This window comes from Antechinus flavipes, chromosome 3, assembly GCF_016432865.1.
Source record: "Antechinus flavipes isolate AdamAnt ecotype Samford, QLD, Australia chromosome 3, AdamAnt_v2, whole genome shotgun sequence".
Classification (NCBI taxonomy): Eukaryota; Metazoa; Chordata; class Mammalia; order Dasyuromorphia; family Dasyuridae; genus Antechinus; species Antechinus flavipes.
In genome coordinates, this window is record NC_067400.1 from 224211276 (window position 1) to 224230529 (window position 19254).

Sequence of the window (19254 nt, forward strand, 5' to 3'; positions counted from 1 at the left end):
AGGAGATTGGAGGAAGATATATACATTCTTCCTTTACCTCATAAAGGTTGATTAGTTCTTTTATACATGTTTCTCATGTCTAGTCTACTGCAGCACTTCCACTGATGATGCTGAGCTTCTCCATGACCCAGCAGGGAAAAAAGCTGAGTGAATAGAAAGAGAAATAGGCAAGAAAGATTGGGAAATGAGAGAAAAGGATCCTTAATTCACTTCCAACTCCTTTTGGAGTAAAGAAGAAAACTGAACCAAGAAGAAGGAACCAAACTTCCTGATATTTCACTTCATTCATTTATTCATTTGTTCATTTATTCATTCAGTAAAAATTTGCTAGGCAAAAAAACAGTTCTCATTTTATATAAATTTGCATTATGAAAATTTGATTTTGCATAAAGAATTCTAGAAGACATAGGAAGATGTAATAGAAACATGTATGAAGACACTTTGGGAAAAAGTGTGCTTGCAAGTCATTCCCAACTTTTGTGAGTTTGATGAAGATGAAATTTTCAAAAAAGAAACAAGATTGTAAAATTAGTACAGGAATTTAGGCTAGAAATGAATGAGAAAGATGTGGAAGGAAGAGCTGAGTCTCATGGAAAAGAACTATGTAAATGAGGATCTGATTGAACTGCTAGCTGCAAAGATAACAGAAGAAGAAAGGGAAGCTTTGCAACCTAAGGTTGAACTCAAAAGATTCACAACAAAGCACTTGGCAGAAGTATTTTGTCATCTAAATGTATTTTCTTTCATTGAAAAGATAAATGGAAATACATCAAGATTTTTAAAAGTTCAAAGACTATGAGGATAATATTGCTTGCTATCATCAAATATACCATCAAATATACAAGGAAAAAAAAGGAGGGCCAATGTCCAAACATTTCTAGATAGCTTCATTAAAAAGAGTTGCACAACTATGATAAAGGTTAGATGCCATGAGTAGGGGAGGGACAACATATTGCACACCTACATTAACTTTTCTGTACAGTACCATGTATACTTACTTTGTCATTAACTTTACCATTCATTTTATAATTCTTAACACTTAATATGCCTGCATTTTAATATATTTTGTGACTGATGTAAAAGTATTATTTTGTGTATGCCTTTCTTATTTGACTAAAGTGGGTTGGTAGAAGAAAATTTTTATTACATAAAAATTTCTTTAGGTTTGCAGAACAATCTACTTACATGAAGTGAAAATCATCTCTATATATGCAAAATATTATAGTGTTACCAAGATGAATAATCTGCACTACTTGAATTCAAGAAGAATAGAAATCAAGTCTATTCTTTTTGAAGTCAAGTACTAGACTTGATTTCTCTTTCATCTTGGAAAAGTCTGTCTGGGATTCAGTTTCTTCTACTGTGAAATGATTCAATTAGTTCTTCAGGGTCCCCTCATCTGAGCTTTTATAAGAGATAATCAGTCAAACATAACAATATTGCTCTATAAGATTTGTAAAACTTACAACTATCATTTCTCCTTTTGATCTTACCACAATTCTGGGTAGCAGGTACTATTATCTTGATATTACAAGTGAGGAAATTGAGATTGAGAGAGGTTAAGTAATTGACCCAGAGTCATATAGGTAATAAGTATCTGAGGCTGGATTTGAATTCAAGTCTTCCTAATTTCACATTCCACATTCTGAGTTATGTGACCTAGCTGTCTCTATTGTAGTATTAAAAATAAGTCAATTCAATTCTTTTTTTTTTAATTTTTATTTAATAATTACTTTATATTGACACTCATTTCTGTTCCGATTTTTTTTTTTCCCTCCCTCCCTCCACCCCCTTCCCTAGATGGCAAGCAGTCCTTTATATGTTGGATATGTTGCAGTATATCCTAGATACAATATATGTTTGCAGAATCGAACAGTTCTCTTGTTGCATAGGGAGAATTGGATTCAGAAGGTATAAATAACCTGGGAAGAAAAACAAAAATGCAGATAGTTCACATTCGTTTCCCAGTGTTCTTTCTTTGGGTGTAGCTGCTTTTGTCTGTCATTTATCAATTGAAACTCAGGTCTCTTTGTCAAAGAAATCCACTTCCATCAAAATATGTCCTCATACAATATCGTTGTCGAAGTGTATAATGATCTCCTGGTTCTGCTCATTTCACTTAGCATCAGTTCATGTAAGTCTCGCCAGTCCTCTCTGTATTCATCCTGCTGGTCATTTCTTACAGAACAATAATATTCCATAACATTCATGTACCACAATTTACCCAGCCATTCTCCAATTGATGGGCATCCATTCATTTTCCAGTTTCTAGCCACTACAAACAGGGCTGCTACAAACATTTTGGCACATACAGGTCCCTTTCCCTTCTTTAGTATTTCTTTGGGATATAACCCAATAGAAACACTGCTGGATCAAAGGGTATGCACAGTTTGATAATTTTTTGGGCATAATTCCAGATTGCTCTCCAGAATGGTTGGATTCGTTCACAACTCCACCAACAATGCATTAGTGTTCCAGTTTTCCCGCATCCCCTCCAACATTCATCATTATTTTTTCCTGTCATCTTAGCCAATCTGACAGCTGTGTAGTGGTATCTCAGAGTTGTCTTAATTCGCATTTCTCTGATCAATAATGATTTGGAACACTCTTTCATATGAGTGGTAATAGTTTCAATTTCATCCTCTGAAAATTGTCTGTTCATATCCTTTGACCATATATCAATTGGAGAATGGCTTGATTTCTTATAAATTTGAGTCAGTTCTCTATATATTTAGTCAATTCAATTCAATAAACAGTGATGAAGCATCTACTTTATGTCAGGCAGTGTGCTAAGCACTACAAATACAAAAAAATACAAAGAAGCAAAAGATAGTCCTTGCTCTCAGGGAACTTAATTCATCAATAAAGGTGATGATGTAAAAGAGATCTTTTTCTTTTGCTAATATTTTTTAAAACCTTAGACTTATTGTGAAGTCCAAGATTGAAAAGAAAAAAAAAATACCTACGTAGAAGAAGAAATTATATTAGTGTCGGGGGAGGGGAAAGTGCCATTCCTTTGATCTTTGTACAAGATCCCTAAACAGCCAAAATAGTTATAAGATTGAGAAGACTGCTAAATTATTGTTTGTTTTTTTTTTAACATGTTTTATCAATTTTTAAAAACAATTATCAGTTACTAAATACCGCCCTCCCAAACACTCTTAAAAAAAAGTATAATTAAATAAAGCAAACTAAAACATTTTCCATTCCTGATAACTAGTCCCATATTTTATAAATAGAAGTTTACCATCATTCTGCTGAAAGAACAGATTTGTATGACACTATTAGTTTTCTGAATTGAAGACTAGTCTTCAGAGGAACTGATAAAATGTAACTAAGTATGAGTGTTTACACCTATTGCAGACTTTCTGATTAAAAATCACTTGTTTAATGAGGAATACCATTTCCTTCAGAAAGTGATTTTCTAACTATTGGGAAGTCTGTTTGTCCTGATATTTTTTTCTTCCTCTTCTTGAGGGTAAAGAGAAAGCAAGAATGATTAAACCATTTTCTTTTTTCAAAAGGGTTTCTAATTTTTTATATTTAATGTCTCCTTTGGGTTTTATGCACTTTGTCTTTATGCACTCAATCAATCCAATTAAATATGGAACATTTACAGCATTAGGGTGACTTTGAGAAGCCAATTAAATGTTTTCTGAAGGGTTCAGTTTTTTTATTCTTCATGACAATTTGATTTAATTTCCCTTCTTGAAAAATTATATGACTTTCTATTTAAGAAACATATTGTCAGATATAACTGAATTTTGCTATTTCAAATGTATTTTTACTTAATATATTATGAATCATTTGTTAAGACTTTTTTTCGAGAGTTGCAAGAATAAATAGACAGCAAAACTATAATAGTGGGAGATATCGACCTTGCACTCTCAGAATTAGACAAATCAAACCACAAAATAAATAAGAAAGAAGTCAAAGAGGTAAATAGAATACTAGAAAAGTTAGATATGATAGATCTTTGGAGAAAATTAAATGGAGATAGAAGGGAGTACACTTTCTTCTCAGCAATTCATGGAACCTATACAAAAATTGACCATATATTAGGACATAAAAACCTCAAACTCAAATGCAATAAGACAGAAATAGTAAATTCATCCTTTTCAGACCACGATGCAATGAAAATTATATTCAATAAAAATCCAGGGGAAAAGAGACCAAAAATAATTGGAAACTAAATAATCTCATACTAAAGAATGATTGGGTGAAACAGCAAATCATAGACATAACTTCACCCAAGAAAATGACAATAATGAGACGTCATACCAAAATGTATGGAATGCAGCCAAAGCAGTAATAAGGGGAAATTTCATATCTCTAGAGGTCTACTTGCATAAAACAGAGAAAGAGAAGGTCAGTGAATTGGGCTTGCAACTAAAAATGCTAGAAAAGGAACAAATTAAAACCCCCCCGATAAATACTAAACTTGAAATTCTAAAAATAAAAGGAGAGATCAATAAATTGAGAGTAAAAAAAAAAAACTATTGAATTAATTAATAAACCTGAGAGTTGGTTCTATGAAAAAAACCAACAAAATAGACAAACCCTGATTGAAAAAAGGAAAGAGGAAAATCAATTTGTTAGTCTTAAAAATAAAAAGGGAGAACTTGCCACTAATGTAGAGGAGATTAGGGCAAACATTAGGAATTACTTTGCCCAACTTTATGCCATAAATTCAATAACTTAAATGAAATGGAAGAATACCTTCAAAAATATAGCTTGCCCAGATTAACAGAGGAAGAAGTAAATAGGTTAAATAGTCCCATCTTAGAAAAAGAAATAGAACAAACTATTAACCAACTCCCTAAGAAAAAATCCCCAGGACCAGATGGATTTAAATGTGAATTCTACCAAACATTTAAAGAACAATGAACTCCAATACTATATAAACTATTTGAAAAAAATAGGAATTGAAGGAATCCTACCAAATTCCTTTTATGACAGACATGGTACTGATACCTAAATCAGGTAGGTTCAAAACAGAGAAAGAAAACTATAGGCTAATCTCCCTAATGAATATTGATGCTAAAATCTTAAATAAGGTATTAGCAAAAAGACTACAGAAAATCATCCCCAGGATAATACACTATGACCAAGTATGTTTTATACCAGGAATGCAGGGCTGGTTCAATATTAGGAAAACTATTAGCATAATTGACTATATCAGTAACCAAATTAACAAAAACCATATGATCATCTCAATTGATGCAGAAAAAGCATTTGATAAAATCCAACATCCATTCCTAATAAAAACAGTTGAGAGGATAGGAATAAATGGACTTTTCCTTAAAATAGTCAGGAGCATATATTTAAAACCATCAGTAAGCATCATATGCAATGGGGAAAAACTGGAACCTTTCCCAGTAAGATCTCAAATGAAACAAGGTTTCCCACTATCACCATTATTATTCAGTATTGTATTATAAATGCTAGCCTCAGCAATAAGAGTTGAGAAAGAGATTAAAGGAATTAGAGTAGGTAATGAGGAAACCAAACTATCACTCTTTGCAGATGCTATAATGATATACTTAGAGAACCCCAGAGATTCTACTAAAAAGCTATTAGAAATAATTCATAACTTTAGCAAAGTTGCAGGATACAAAATAAATCCCCATAAATCCTCAGCATTTTTATATATCACCAACAAAATCCAACAGCAAGAGATACAAAGAGAAATTCCATTCAAAATAACTGTCGATAGCATAAAATATTTGGGAATCTATCCACCAAAGGAAAGTCAGGAATTATGTGAGCAAAATTACAAAACACTTTCCACACAAATAAAGTCAGATTTAAATAATTTGCTTTTGGATAGGCCGAGAAAATAGAATAAAGATGGCAATACTCCCTAAACTAATGTATTTATTTAGTGCTATACCAATCAAACTCCCAAGAAACTATTTTAATGATCTAGAAAAAAATAGCAACAGAATTCATATGGAAGAACAAAAGGTCGAGAACCTCAAGGGAATTAATGAAAAAAAAAAAATCAAATGAAGGTGGCCTAGCTGTACCTGATCTCAACTATATTATAAAGCAGCAGTCACTAAAACCATTTGGTATTGCCTAAGAAGTAGATTAGTTGATCATAAATAGATTAGGTACACAAGACAAAATAGTCAATAACTATAGAAATCTAATGTTTGACAAACCCAAAGATCCCAACTTTTGGGATAAGAATTCATTATTTGACAAAAACTGCTGGGAAAACTGGAAATTAGTATGGCAGAAATTAGGTATGGACCACACTTTCTACTGTACACCAAGATAAGATCGAAATGGGTCCATGATTTAGGCATAAAGAATGAGATTATAAATAAATTAGAGGAACATAGGATAGTTTACTTCTTAGACTTGTGGAGGAGAAAGAAATTTGTGACCAAAGATGAACTAGAGCCCATTACTGATCACAAAATAGAAAATTTTGATTATATCAAATTAAAAAGCCTTTGTACAAATAAAACTAATACAAACAAGATTAGAAGGGAAACAACAAATTAGGAAAATATTTTCACAGTTAAAGGTTCTGATAAAGGCCTCATTTTCAAAATATATAGAGAATTGACTCTAATTTATAAGAAATCAAGCCATTCTCCAATTGATAAATGGTCAAAGTATATGAACAGACAATTTTCAGATGATGAAATTGAAACTATTTCCACTCATATGAGTTTTCCAAATCACTATTGATCAGAGAAATGCAAATTAAGACAACTCTGAAATACCACTACACAGCTGTCAGATTGGCTAAGATGACAGGAAAAAATAATGATGAATGTTGGAAAGGATGCAGGAAAACTGGGACACTGATGCATTGTTGGTGGAATTGTGAACGAATCCAACCATTCTGGAGAGCAATCTGGAATTATGCCCAAAAAGTTATCAAACTGTGCATACCCTTTGATCCAGCAGTGCCACTACTGGGCTTATATCCCAAAAAGATACTAAACAAGAGAAAGGGACCTGTATGTGTCAAAATGTTTGTGGCAGCCCTGTTTGTAGTGGCTTGAAACTCAAAAATGAATGGATGCCCATCATTTGGAGAATGGCTGGGTAAATTGTGGTATATGAATGTTATGGAATATTATTATTCTGTAAGAAATGACCAGCAGGATGAATACAGAGAGGCTTGGAGAGACTTACATGAATTGATGCTAAGTGAAATGAGCAGAACCAGGAGATCATTATACACTTCAACAACGATACTATATAAGGATGTATTCTGATGGAAGTGGATATCTTCGACAAAGAGAAGATCTAACTCAGTTTCAATTGATCAACGATGGACAGAAGCAGCTACACCCAAAGAAAGAACACTGGGAAATGAATATAAACTGTTTGCATTTTGTTTTTCTTCCCAGGTTATTTTTTAATCTTCTGAATCCAATTCTTCCTGTGCAACAAGAGAACTGTTTGGGTCTGCACACATATATTGTATCTAGGATATACTGTGACATATTTAACATATATAGAACTGCTTGCCATCTTGGGGAGGGGGTGGAGGGAGGGAGGGAAAAAGTCGGAACAGAAGTGATTGCAAGGGATAATGTTGTAAAAAAAAATTACCCAGGAATGAGTTCTGTCCATGAAAAGTTTTAATTATTAAAAAAAAAAAAGACTTTTCATCAAATTTATTTTATTTTGTTATTTTTAAATTCTTTTTTTAATTTATGAAATAAAATAAGCATTTTCACAATATAGTACTATAAAAAGATGATTGTAGATGAAATTGCGAATCTACTCTGTACAACTTGCAATTCCTTTTAAATGTAGAACAAAATCATGCCAATTTTGTTTGTTTGTTTGTTTTTTCTTTCCCACTTCCAAAAAGAATTAAGAATATAACCTGTTTCTAATTCAGGTGACTTCATATTGCTCTGAGAAATTTAATCTTTCTAATTCTAAAAAGAAAAATGCTTTAAAATATACTGGCATTTTTATTTGGTTTGTGAAATTTTGTGTGTGACTTAATTCTTCTTAATTTACAGAATTCTCCAGTTATATAATCTAATGTTGTATTTCTGGTAGGCTAGGTTTTTGTTTAGACTTGCGATTTCATCAGTGTGAAAATTTCCAGTGTGGAAACTCTTCTAAAGAATGTTTCAAAAGTCTTACCTTAAAATGATACTAAGACTTTTGGCACACCCTATATTTTATGGTTTTAGAGGCTTTCCTGCGGCACTGAGAATTGGAGTGACTTACCAGTGATCACCCAGTTAGCATCACAGGCTGAATTTAAAGCTACTACTTCTTGATTTTAAGTCTGCCTGAAATTTTAGTCTTTCCTTTCCTAAGATGTGCTCTGTAAATGTGTATAAGTGTAGCTTTTAGAGATGGAAAAGATCTTTTTGGTCCCCTCTTCCCTATCTTATCAGTGCAGGATAGAACTGATAATAGAATGAAGTAAGAACAAATTAGCAGCTGGGAAAAGGTAATATAATTCCCATTTTATACTATGTTGAATGGCATATCAATCTCAAAAATTATATTAAAAAAAGGAAGAAAGGGTGAAGGAAAAAAAAAAGAAAAACAAAGAAGGAAAGAGAGAAATCAAAACAAATTAATTATACTTGTGTAGAGTCACTACAGTCTAGATTTGTTCTGTGTTCAGTATATTGAAGAATTATATTCTTGCTTCTTGGAAAGTTACTCTACAAAAATACGTTAACCAAGGAGTGTGACATCTCCATTGGCCTTTCTTTGAGGGGCAAAACCTGGCTCATTATCTATGAAGTTCTGTGTAAGTGCTTCAAGTACAAGGTACTATTATGTGTGTATACAAAGGGAAATTTGCCAATTTTATTTTTCTTTATGCATAGCATAGTATATTATACACAGTAAATACTCACAGAGTAGTGCACTTGTGCATGGATTATGGGCCAGATGTGCCCCTTGTCCAGTGCTTATAAAAGGCATGACTGTGTACTGTCAACAGGCAAAAACAGCTTCATGAAACTTATGTGAAAACTAGATTTATTACAAAAGAAATGAAAATGCTTGGAGATTCCAAAGCCAGAAAAAGAGATCATGGTCTCTTTATCACAATCATCTTTATAGATGATTTATTTATTTATTTATGACTCTAGGATAAAGGAAAGACAGAATCCCCACCTTTAAAGGGATGTGGCATGGGAGGGGGAAAGGTGCAGTAAAGGTGGGAAAAGGACAAAACCCCTTTTGAAGGGGAAGAGCAAGGTGATGAGAAAAGCTACATTTTTCCCCTTTGGGAACTTCTAGACTATGAAATTAGGAGGGTCAGTTGTACAAGTAATTTCCCAGCCTAGTGCAGACTGGCTGACACTTATGTTGCCTTCCAAGGTTTCACAGGAAATCCAGCTTGGGATGCAAACAACAAATTACATCAGTGGGGAATGGGGGAGGGAAGGGGCAATTGCATCCTCGACACATTCAGGGTCTTCTGCATACTCTGGGTCCCAAGAAGACAGGTGCAGGGGAACTCTTTAACAGTTCTTAACAGTGCCTACATTAGAAACCCTCCTAAACTTCATATTCCTAGAAATAAAAAGACTTAGCTATTAAGTGGCTCCATGTGTGATTTAAATTAATACTTTAATAAATGAGAAAATAAACAAAATTCATACAGCTAGGTGGCCCAGTGGATAGAAAGCTGGGTCTGGAGTTAAGAAGACCTGAGTTGATATGCAACTTCAGATACTTCCTAACTGTATGACCCTGGACAAATCAAGTAATTGTTTGATCCTGTTTCTCATCTTTAAATGGAGATAATAACAAAACTTACATCCCAGGATTGTTGTAAGGACCAAATGAAATAATTATTGTAAAATACTTAAAATATTATTTGATACATAGTATTAAATAGATGTTAGCTATTATTATTTTTATTATTAACATATCACAACCTTTGAAAAAATTCTGAATTTATCTTTCTTAATAATTAAAAAAACACACCTTTTTTTAAAGCACTTAAGAGATGGAAAGGTAATAGCTCTTTCAATCTCTTGCCTATCTAGGTGTCCCTCACAGTAAAAATCGAGTAAATTATAATATATTCCTTTAAGAAAGCTTAAAGGCCAAATTACTTTTACTGTCTTGTCTTTCTGAATTATACTACTATGAACTTTAAGAATGTGGTTCACTTCTTTCTTTTCTTTAGTTTTCACTCAAAGGAGATTTGCTTTGCAATATTAATTTCAGATATCTTCAATGTTAGGGTGAGGGGAAAACAATGTTAGCTGAACACATTTTCAGTTTTCTGAGATCATTATTCTTATTTGTTTGAAGTCATTCCTACAAAATTATGGGAGTATTTAAGAAATTCTTACAGTGACTTATAAGGAACTGGAATGAATTTGTGTCAATCATGATTAAATGTTAATGAAGTCATGATTTTTTCAATGTAGATATATCCTCCTGTGTGGCAGAATAGTATTGAATTAAAATACTTATATGAATGTAACTGGAGACTGCACAAAGCAGAACTCATCTATGTATTTCCAGTTGACCATGTATATTCGCTCAGTACTTTAGTGCTTTGGGAATGAAAAATGCAGAATGCTCCCCTTTGTCATGTGACAGTACTGAGGAGTAATAGTGCTTCAAGATAATACTGCAAATTCAAGAGTTATTTTTTCCACTCTCACTGCGTCAGATAGTATTGATCATAAAGGAGTAAAGACTGATCTCCCTGTGGATTTTTTAAAAAGATAATAATTCCACCTTTAGTATACTTTTCCTTCCTCCCTCCAGGTGAGATTTCCAGTGAGGGTTGAAGGAAACCTGACTCTTTTGCACTCTGGCAGAAAGGTAATTATTCCTAGCTGCCAGCTAAAGCTAGAGTCTCACTTATGTGAACTTGCCACAGTGTCCTGACTGCCTAAATTTGTGTTTATATTCCTGAGTAGGGGATTCAGCTTCAACCTGGACACTGACATGCCCAGTCTTGAAGGTTATCTTAAATGTCTGGAGGCAGTAAGTCTCTTGGACATTTCTGACTAGAAGTTAGAGGAGTTCTTTCTTACACAAATTAACTACTGGCAGAAAAATGAGCCCAATCCTTGGCTAGCCTTAATTTACTGCAGAAGAAAGGTGAACTATGGAATGCCTAATTAGTAGCCTCATAAGTCCATTTCATGTTCTGATGATTATGATACAACTTTAAATGAAGTGATTGTTTTGTTACAAATTACTTGTTTTGTAAGTCTTTTAATCGTACATGCGTGTGTGTGTGTGTGTGTGTGTGTGTGTATAAGAAATATGTCTATTCTATACATAATTCACACTGTTCATTTTAAATCTTTCCATACAACCTCTTGGGAAGAACCTAGAAATGAGCCACAGTCTAAGATTTAATTAATGTTAGTCTGAAGAAACATAAGAAATCAAAGATGTGAGGAAAAGAACTTAATCATTCTTCTGCAAGGTCAGACTTTGTCAGGATGGGACCTGATCTGTACCAGGTGAATGAATGGACTCCAAGAGATGGGCCTCTTAGTGGACAAAAAGTAAGTGCAGTGCTCTGGTCCCCTGAGTCTTGTAAGCAGATTCTTTATTAGATTCATATAATTTGCTACTACTGATGTCTTTGTTATTAACAATACCAAATTCTTTTTAAAAGAACATCTGGCAGTATCTTAACATGCAATAGAGATTTTAAAAATGGCTAAAATCTTATCGAACACTTGAATAGATTTCTAAAACTAGTATCCAGTGGATTTGATGCTCCTTATTGTTGATCTCAGGTGATAATAGTATATCCACAAACTCTTTGAAATTGTAATTCTTTAAAAAAAATGACATCTAATTTCATTGTTAGAAAAATACACTTGTCACTGAAAATCAAATATCGTGGAAAATTTATTAAAGAAGAATTTTATGGAATTGCTTTAATGTTTCTGCCCAGAAGTGGACTATTCAGGAAAAGGGATCTCTAAGCACAGAAAGAGGAGGAGCCTCATTCTTGTTATCTTGGCACAGCTCTTCTCTTCAGAGATCAGATTGCTCTGTTTCCTTCTGAGTTACAATTTTTTGATATGGAGATGGAGCCAAGATGGCAGAGAGGAGACATGTCTTTATTTGAGATATCCCTGATGTTCCTCAGATCAACACCAAATCAAGCCTCTGAAAGGGTTTTGGAGTGACAGAACACACAAATATTTGGAGTATAAAAGACTTCTAGCAGAAGATATTTTGGAAGAACTTCAGAAAAGGTCTGTTTTAATCAGGCATGGAGGGAGGCGGCCAGTGCAGGCATAGTGCAGATACCCAGGGAGGTGTGGGCCACCCTAAACTGAGGAATATAATGGAAGGAATCTACAACAGTGTTGACTACTCTGTCTTGGTTGCAAGCCAGTAAATAGATTAGCTGTGAGATATCCAATACAAATGCAAAAGGCAAATAGTGAGTCCTTGAACCCTAGAATATCATGGGACCTGGCCACACCCACCCAGCACCAGAAGTTAGTCAGCACCGACCCAGCACAGTCATGCCTGTAGAGGAAGCTTGGACAGTCTTCTCTTTGCCCTAAAAGCAGATCTCAATCTTTCACATAAATGAGTAAAAAAACAAAAAGAACTCTGATCATAGATAGTTTTTATGGAAAAAGAGAAGAACAGATTTCAAACCCTAAGGAGACTAAAAGTGGATCATCTCCAGATGAAGCCCCAAAGGATGATATGAGTTGGTCCCCATTTCACAAGGCTCTCTTGGAAGAATTCAGAAAGTATCTTAATAAAGAGTTAGGAGAAAAATGGAGAAAGGAAATGAGAACTTTGCAAGAGGGTTTGGAAAAGAAAACACAGAAATTATCTGAAGAAAACTTCTTAAAAATATACTTAGTGAAATGGAAAAAGTTAATAACTACTTACAAAATAGACTTGACAAAATGGAAAAAGCATATAACTCCTTACAAAATAGATTTGACAAAATGGAAAAAGAAAACAGCTCCTTGAAAAACAAAATTTGTTAAATGGAAAAAAAAATTCATTGCACAAAATAAATCATTTAAAATTCAATTAGATAAATACAAAAGGAGCTAAAAAAGATAACTGAAGAAAATAATTCACTAAAAATTAGAACTGAACAAATGGAAATGAATAGATCTCAATGAGACATCAAGAATCATTCAAACAAAACCAAAAAAAAAAAAAAAAAAAAAAAAAAAAAAGAAGAAATTGAAGAAAATGTAAAATACCTCATTGGAAAAACAACTGACCTGAAAAATAGATGTAGAGGAGACAATCTAAGGATTATTGGATTTCCTGAAAACTATAATGGAAAAAAAAAGAGCCTAGACATCATCTTTCAGGAAATCATCAAGGAAAATTGCCCTCATGTCATAAAATCTGAAGGTAAAATAGCCATTGAAAGAATTCAATGATGACCTCCTGAAAGAGACCCCAAAATGAAAACACCGGGGGATATTGCTACTAAATCTCAGAATTATCAATCATGGAAAAAATATCACAAGCAGCCAGAAATTAACAATTCAAATATTGAGGAGCCACAATCAGGATTACCTAGGACCTAGCAGCTTCCACCTTAAAAAATCTGATGTTTCAAAAGGCAAAGGAACTTGGATTGCAGCCAAAAATCAACTCTCCAGCTAAACTGAGCCTTATCTTTCAGGGAAGAAGATTGATATTCAATGATACAGGTGAATTTCATTTATTTCTGATGAAAAACTAGAGCCAAACAAAATATTTAATTTCCAAATACATAATTCAAGTATAAAAAGCTAAAAAGGAAAAAATTCTTGAAAATTATATCTCTATTATGGATATACTTAGAGAGTGCAAGTATAATTTGATTTTATTGTGATAATATAAAAAAGAAACTAGAGATGGAAAGGGGATTGTACTGGAAAAAGAGGGAAATGGAGGCAAAGTGAGGGAAATTACATTTCATGAAGAGGCAAAAAAGACATATTAGAGGAAGGGAAAGAGGGAAAAACCGAGGGGAATGAACATCTTATGAATCTTACTCTCATTATACTTGTCTCAAAGAGAGAATATCAGACATATTTGGCTTCACAGAGAAACATGTCTCACCTGTAGGTAAGTGGAAAGGGAAAGAGTAAAGAAAAGGGGGAATCTAATAGAAAGGAAAACAGAAGTAATAGGGGGAAGATATAAGGGGAGGGTTGTTTGAGGAAGGTGGTGGTCAGAAGAGGAGGAGGGAAAGGGAAAAAAAGAAAGAAAAAAGCATAACTTGGGATAAATAAGACGGCAGAAAATACAGATTAGTCATTTTAACTGTGAATGTGAATGGGATGAATTTTCTCATAAAAACAAAAGAGATAATACACTGTATTAAAAGTCAGAATCCTACAATATGTTGTTTACAAGAAACACATTTAAAGCAGAGTGGGAGGCAAAAGTCTGGAGCAGAATCTATTATGCTTCAGGTGAAGTAAAAAAAGTAGGGGTAGTGATCCTGATCTCAGATCTAGCAAAAGCAAAAATAGATTTAATTAAAAGATATAAGGAAGGAAACTATATCTTACTAAAAGATACCATAGATAATGTCAAAATATCAGTACTAAACATATATGCACCAAGTGGCATAGCATCCAAATTCCTAGAGAAGAAATTAACAGAGCTGGAAGAAGAAATAGGTAGCAAAATTATATTAGTGGGTGATCTCAGTCTTGTTCTCTCAGAACTAGATAAATCCTACCAAATTAAGAAAGAAACATGTTAAAGAGGCAAATAGAATTTTAGAAAAGTTAGGTATGATAGATCTTTGGAGAAAATTGAATGGAGGCAGAAAGGAGTATACTTTTTTCTTGGTAGTTCATGGAACCTATACAAAAATTGACCATATATTAGAGCATAAAGACCTCAAAACCAAATGCAGAAAGGCAGAAATAGTAAATGCATTTTTTTTTCAGATCATGATGCAATAAGAATCACATATAATAAAGAGCCAGGGAAAAGTAGAATAAAATTAATTGGAAATTAAATAATCTGATCCTAAAGAATGAGTGGGTGCAACAACAAATCATAGATGCAATCAATAATTTCATTCAAGAGAATGACGATAATGAGACAACATACCAAAATTTATGAGATGCAGCCAAAGCAGTTTTTAGGAGAAGTTTTATATCTCTAGATGCTTACTTGCACAAAATAGAGAAAGAGAAGATCAATGAATTGGGTATGCAACTAAAAAAGCTAGAAAAAGAACAAATTTAACTCCCCCTCACCAAATAAATACCAAATTTGAAATTCTGAAAATAAAAAGATTAATAAAATTGGAAGTTAAAAAAAAAACTATTGAACTAATAAAACTAATTTCATTTTATGAAATAACCAACAAAATAAATAAATCTTTAGTTAATTTGATCAGAAAAAGGAAAGAAGAAAATCAAAAATGAAAAGGATGAATTGTCCACCAATGAAGAGGAAACTGGAGCAACAATTAGGAACTATTTTGCTCAACTATATGCCAATAAATATGACAATCTAAGTGAAATGGATGAGCATTTACAAAAATAAAGATTGGCCAGATTAACAGAGAAGGAAACAAATTACTTAACTAGTCCCATTTAAAAAAAAAAGAAATTGAACAAGCTATTTATCAATTCCCTAATAAAAAATCTCCATTGCTAGATTGATTTACATGTGAATTCTACCAAACATTTAAAGAACAATTAATTCCAATACTGTGCAAAAAACTCTTTGGAAAAATAGGGAAAGAAGGAATCCTATCAAATTCTTTTTAGGGTATACACATGATAATAATATATAAACCAGGTAAAGTCAAAACAGAAAAAAAAAATTATGGAACAATTTCCCTAATGAATATTGATGCAAAAATGTTAAATAAAATTAGCAAAGAGATTACAGCAAGTGATCTGCAGGACAATACATCATGACCAAGTAGGATTTATACCAGGAATGCAGGGTAGTTCGATATTAGGAAAACTATTAGCATAATTAACTATATCAATAACCAAACTAACAAAAATCAAATGAGTATCTCAATAGATGCAGAAAAAGCATTTGACAAATCCAACATCCATTCCAATTAAAAATACTAGTGAATATAGGAATAAATGGAGTTTTCCTTAAAATGATCAACAGCATCTATTTAAAGCCATCAGCAAGCATCAGCTATAATGGGGATAAAAATAGAACCATTTCCAATAAGATCAGGTGTGAAACAAGGTTGCCCACTATCACCATTAGTATTCAATATTGTATCAGAAATGTTAACTTTGGCAATAAAAGAAGAAAAAAGACATTATAGGAATTAGAATAGCTAAGGAGGAAACCAAAATATCACTCTTTGCAGATGATATGATAGTATATACTGAGAGAATCCTAGAGAATCAACTAAAAAACTACTAGAAACAATTTACAACTTTAGAAAAGTTGCAGGATACAAAATAAATCCACAGAAATCATTTTTATAGATTACCAGCAAAGTCCAGAAGCAAGAGATACAAAGAGAAATTCCATTTAAAATAACTGTAGATAATATAAGATATTTGAGAGTTTACTTGCCAGGGCAAAGACATGAATTATATAAACACAATTACAAAACACTTTCCATACAAATAAAGTCAGATCTAATCTCTTGGAAAAATATCAAGTGTTCATGGGTAGGCCAAGCTAATATAATAAAATGACAATACTACCTAAATTAATCTACTTATTCAGTGCCATACCAATCAAACTCCCAAGAAATTACTTCACAAGCTAGAAAAAATAATAGCAAAATTCATTTGGAAGAACAAAAAGTTAAGAATTTCAAGGGAATTAATGAAAGAAAATGGAAATGAAGGTAGCCTAGCTGTATCAGACCTAAAAGTATTTGATACTGGCTAAGAAATAGAGTAGTCAATCAGTGAAATAAGTTAGGTTCACAGGACAAAATAGTCAGGGACTATAGTAATTTAGTGTTTGACAAACCCAAGAATTCACTATTTGAGAAAAACTGCTGGGAAAATTGAAAATTAGTATGGCAGGAACAAGGCATTGACCCACACCTAACACCCTCTACTAAGATAAGAACAAAATGGGTTCATGATTTACACATAAAGAATTATATAAGCAAATTAGAACAACACACCATAGTTTGCCATTCAGATCTCTAAAGAAGGAAGGAATTTGTGGCTAAAGAAGAACTGGAATTCATTTATTAAAATACAAAATAGATAATTTTGATTATATTAAGTTAAAAAGTTTTTGTACAAAACTAATGCAGACAAGATTAGAAGGGAAACAATAAACTGGGAAAACATTTTTACAGTCAAAGGTTCTGATAAACGCCTCATTTCCAAAATATATAGAGAATTGACTCTAATTTATAAGAAACCAAGCCATTCTCCAATTGATAAATGGTCAAAGGATATGAATAGACAATTCTCAAATGAAGAAATTTAAACAATTTCTAGCCATATAAAAATATGCTCCAAGTCATTATTAATCAGAGAAATGCAAATTGAGACAACTCTGAGATATCACTACACACCTGTCAGATTGGCTAGAATGACAGGGAAAGATAATGCGGAATGTTGGAGGGGACGTGGGAAAACAGGGACACTGATACATTGTTAATGGAATTGTGAACACATCCAGCCATTCTGGAGAGCAATTTGGAACTATGCTCAAAAAGTTATCAAACTGTGCATACCCTTTGATCCAGCAGTGTTTCTACTGGGCTTATACCCCAAAGAGATACTAAAGAAGGGAAAGGGACCTGTATGTGTCAAAATGTTTGTGGCAGCCCTGTTTGTAGTGGCTAGAAGCTGGAAAATGAATGGATGCCCATCAATTGGAGAATGGTTGAGTAAATTGTGGTATATGAATGTTATGGAATATTATTGCTCTGTAAGAAATGACTAGCAGGGTGAATATAGAGAAGATTGGCGAGACTTACATGAACTGATGCTAAAGTGAAATGAGCAGAACCAGAAGATCATTATATACTTCAACAATGATACTGTATGAGGATGTATTCTGATGGAAGTGGATTTCTTTGACAAAGAGAAGATCTAATTCAGTTTCAATTGATCAAGGATGGACAGAAACAGCTACACTCAAAGAAAGAATATTGGAAAATGAATGTAAACTGTTTGCATTTTTGTTTTTCTTCCTGGGTTATTTTTACCTTCTGAATCCAATTCTTCCTGTGCAACAAGAGAATTGTTCGGTTCTCATACATATATTGTATCTAGGATACATGGTGACATAATTTAACATGTATAGGACTACTTGCCATCTGTGGGAGGGGGTAGAGGGAGGAAGGGGAAAAGTCGGAACAGAAGTGAGTGCAAGGGATGATGTTGTAAAAAAATTACCCAGGCATGGGCTCTGTCAATAAAAAGTTATAATAATAATAAAAAAAAATTATCCAGGCATGGGCTCTGTCAATAAAAAGTTATAATTTAAAAAAAAAAGAAAAAAAAGTTTTTGTACAACAAAATAATGCAGACAAATTTAGAACTGGAAAAACATTTTTATATTTAAAGATTCTGATAAAGGTTTCCTTTCTAAAATATATAGAGAATTGACTCAAATTTTTAAGAATTCAAGCCATTCTCCAATTGATAAATGGTCAAAGGATACGAACAAACATTTTTCAGATGAAGAAATTGAAACCATTTCAAGTCTTATGAAAAGATGCTCCAAATCTGTTATTGATCAGAGAAATGGAAATTAAGACAACTCTGAGGTACCACTACATACCTCTCAGATTGGCTGAGATGACAAGAAGAGATAATGACAATTATTGGAAGGGATGTGGGAAAACTGAGACACTCATACATTGTTGGTAGAGCTGTGAACTGATTCAACCATTCTGGAGAGCATTTTGGAACTGTGCCCAAAGGACTATCAAACTGTGCATAATTTTTGATCCAGAAACACTTTTTTACTGGGTTTGTATCATAAAGAGATCATAAAGGAGGGAAAGGGACCCATATGTGCAAAAATGTTTGTAGCAACCCTTTTTGTAGTGACAAGAAACTGGAAACTGAATGGCTGCCCATTAGCTGGAGAATGGCTGAATTAATTATAGTATATGAATGTTTTAGAATGTTATTGTTATATGAGAAATGGCCTATAAGAAATTATTTCATAGAAGCCTGGAGAGACTGCTGATGCTAAGTGAAATGAGCAGAATCAGACATCATTATACATGGAAGCAGCAAGATTATATGATGATCAATTCTGATGGATATGGCACTTGTCAATAACGAGGTAATTCAGACCAGTTTCAATGGTCTTTTGATGAAAAAAGCCATCTGCACA

General features: G+C 33.1%; 1 protein-coding gene across 1 annotated transcript in view; it reads left to right on the forward strand.

Moving 5' to 3' along the window:
- The window catches only part of DHRSX (dehydrogenase/reductase X-linked), a 431936-nt gene that overhangs the window by 82624 nt on the left and 330058 nt on the right, over positions 1-19254 (forward strand). The window lies entirely within an intron of this gene.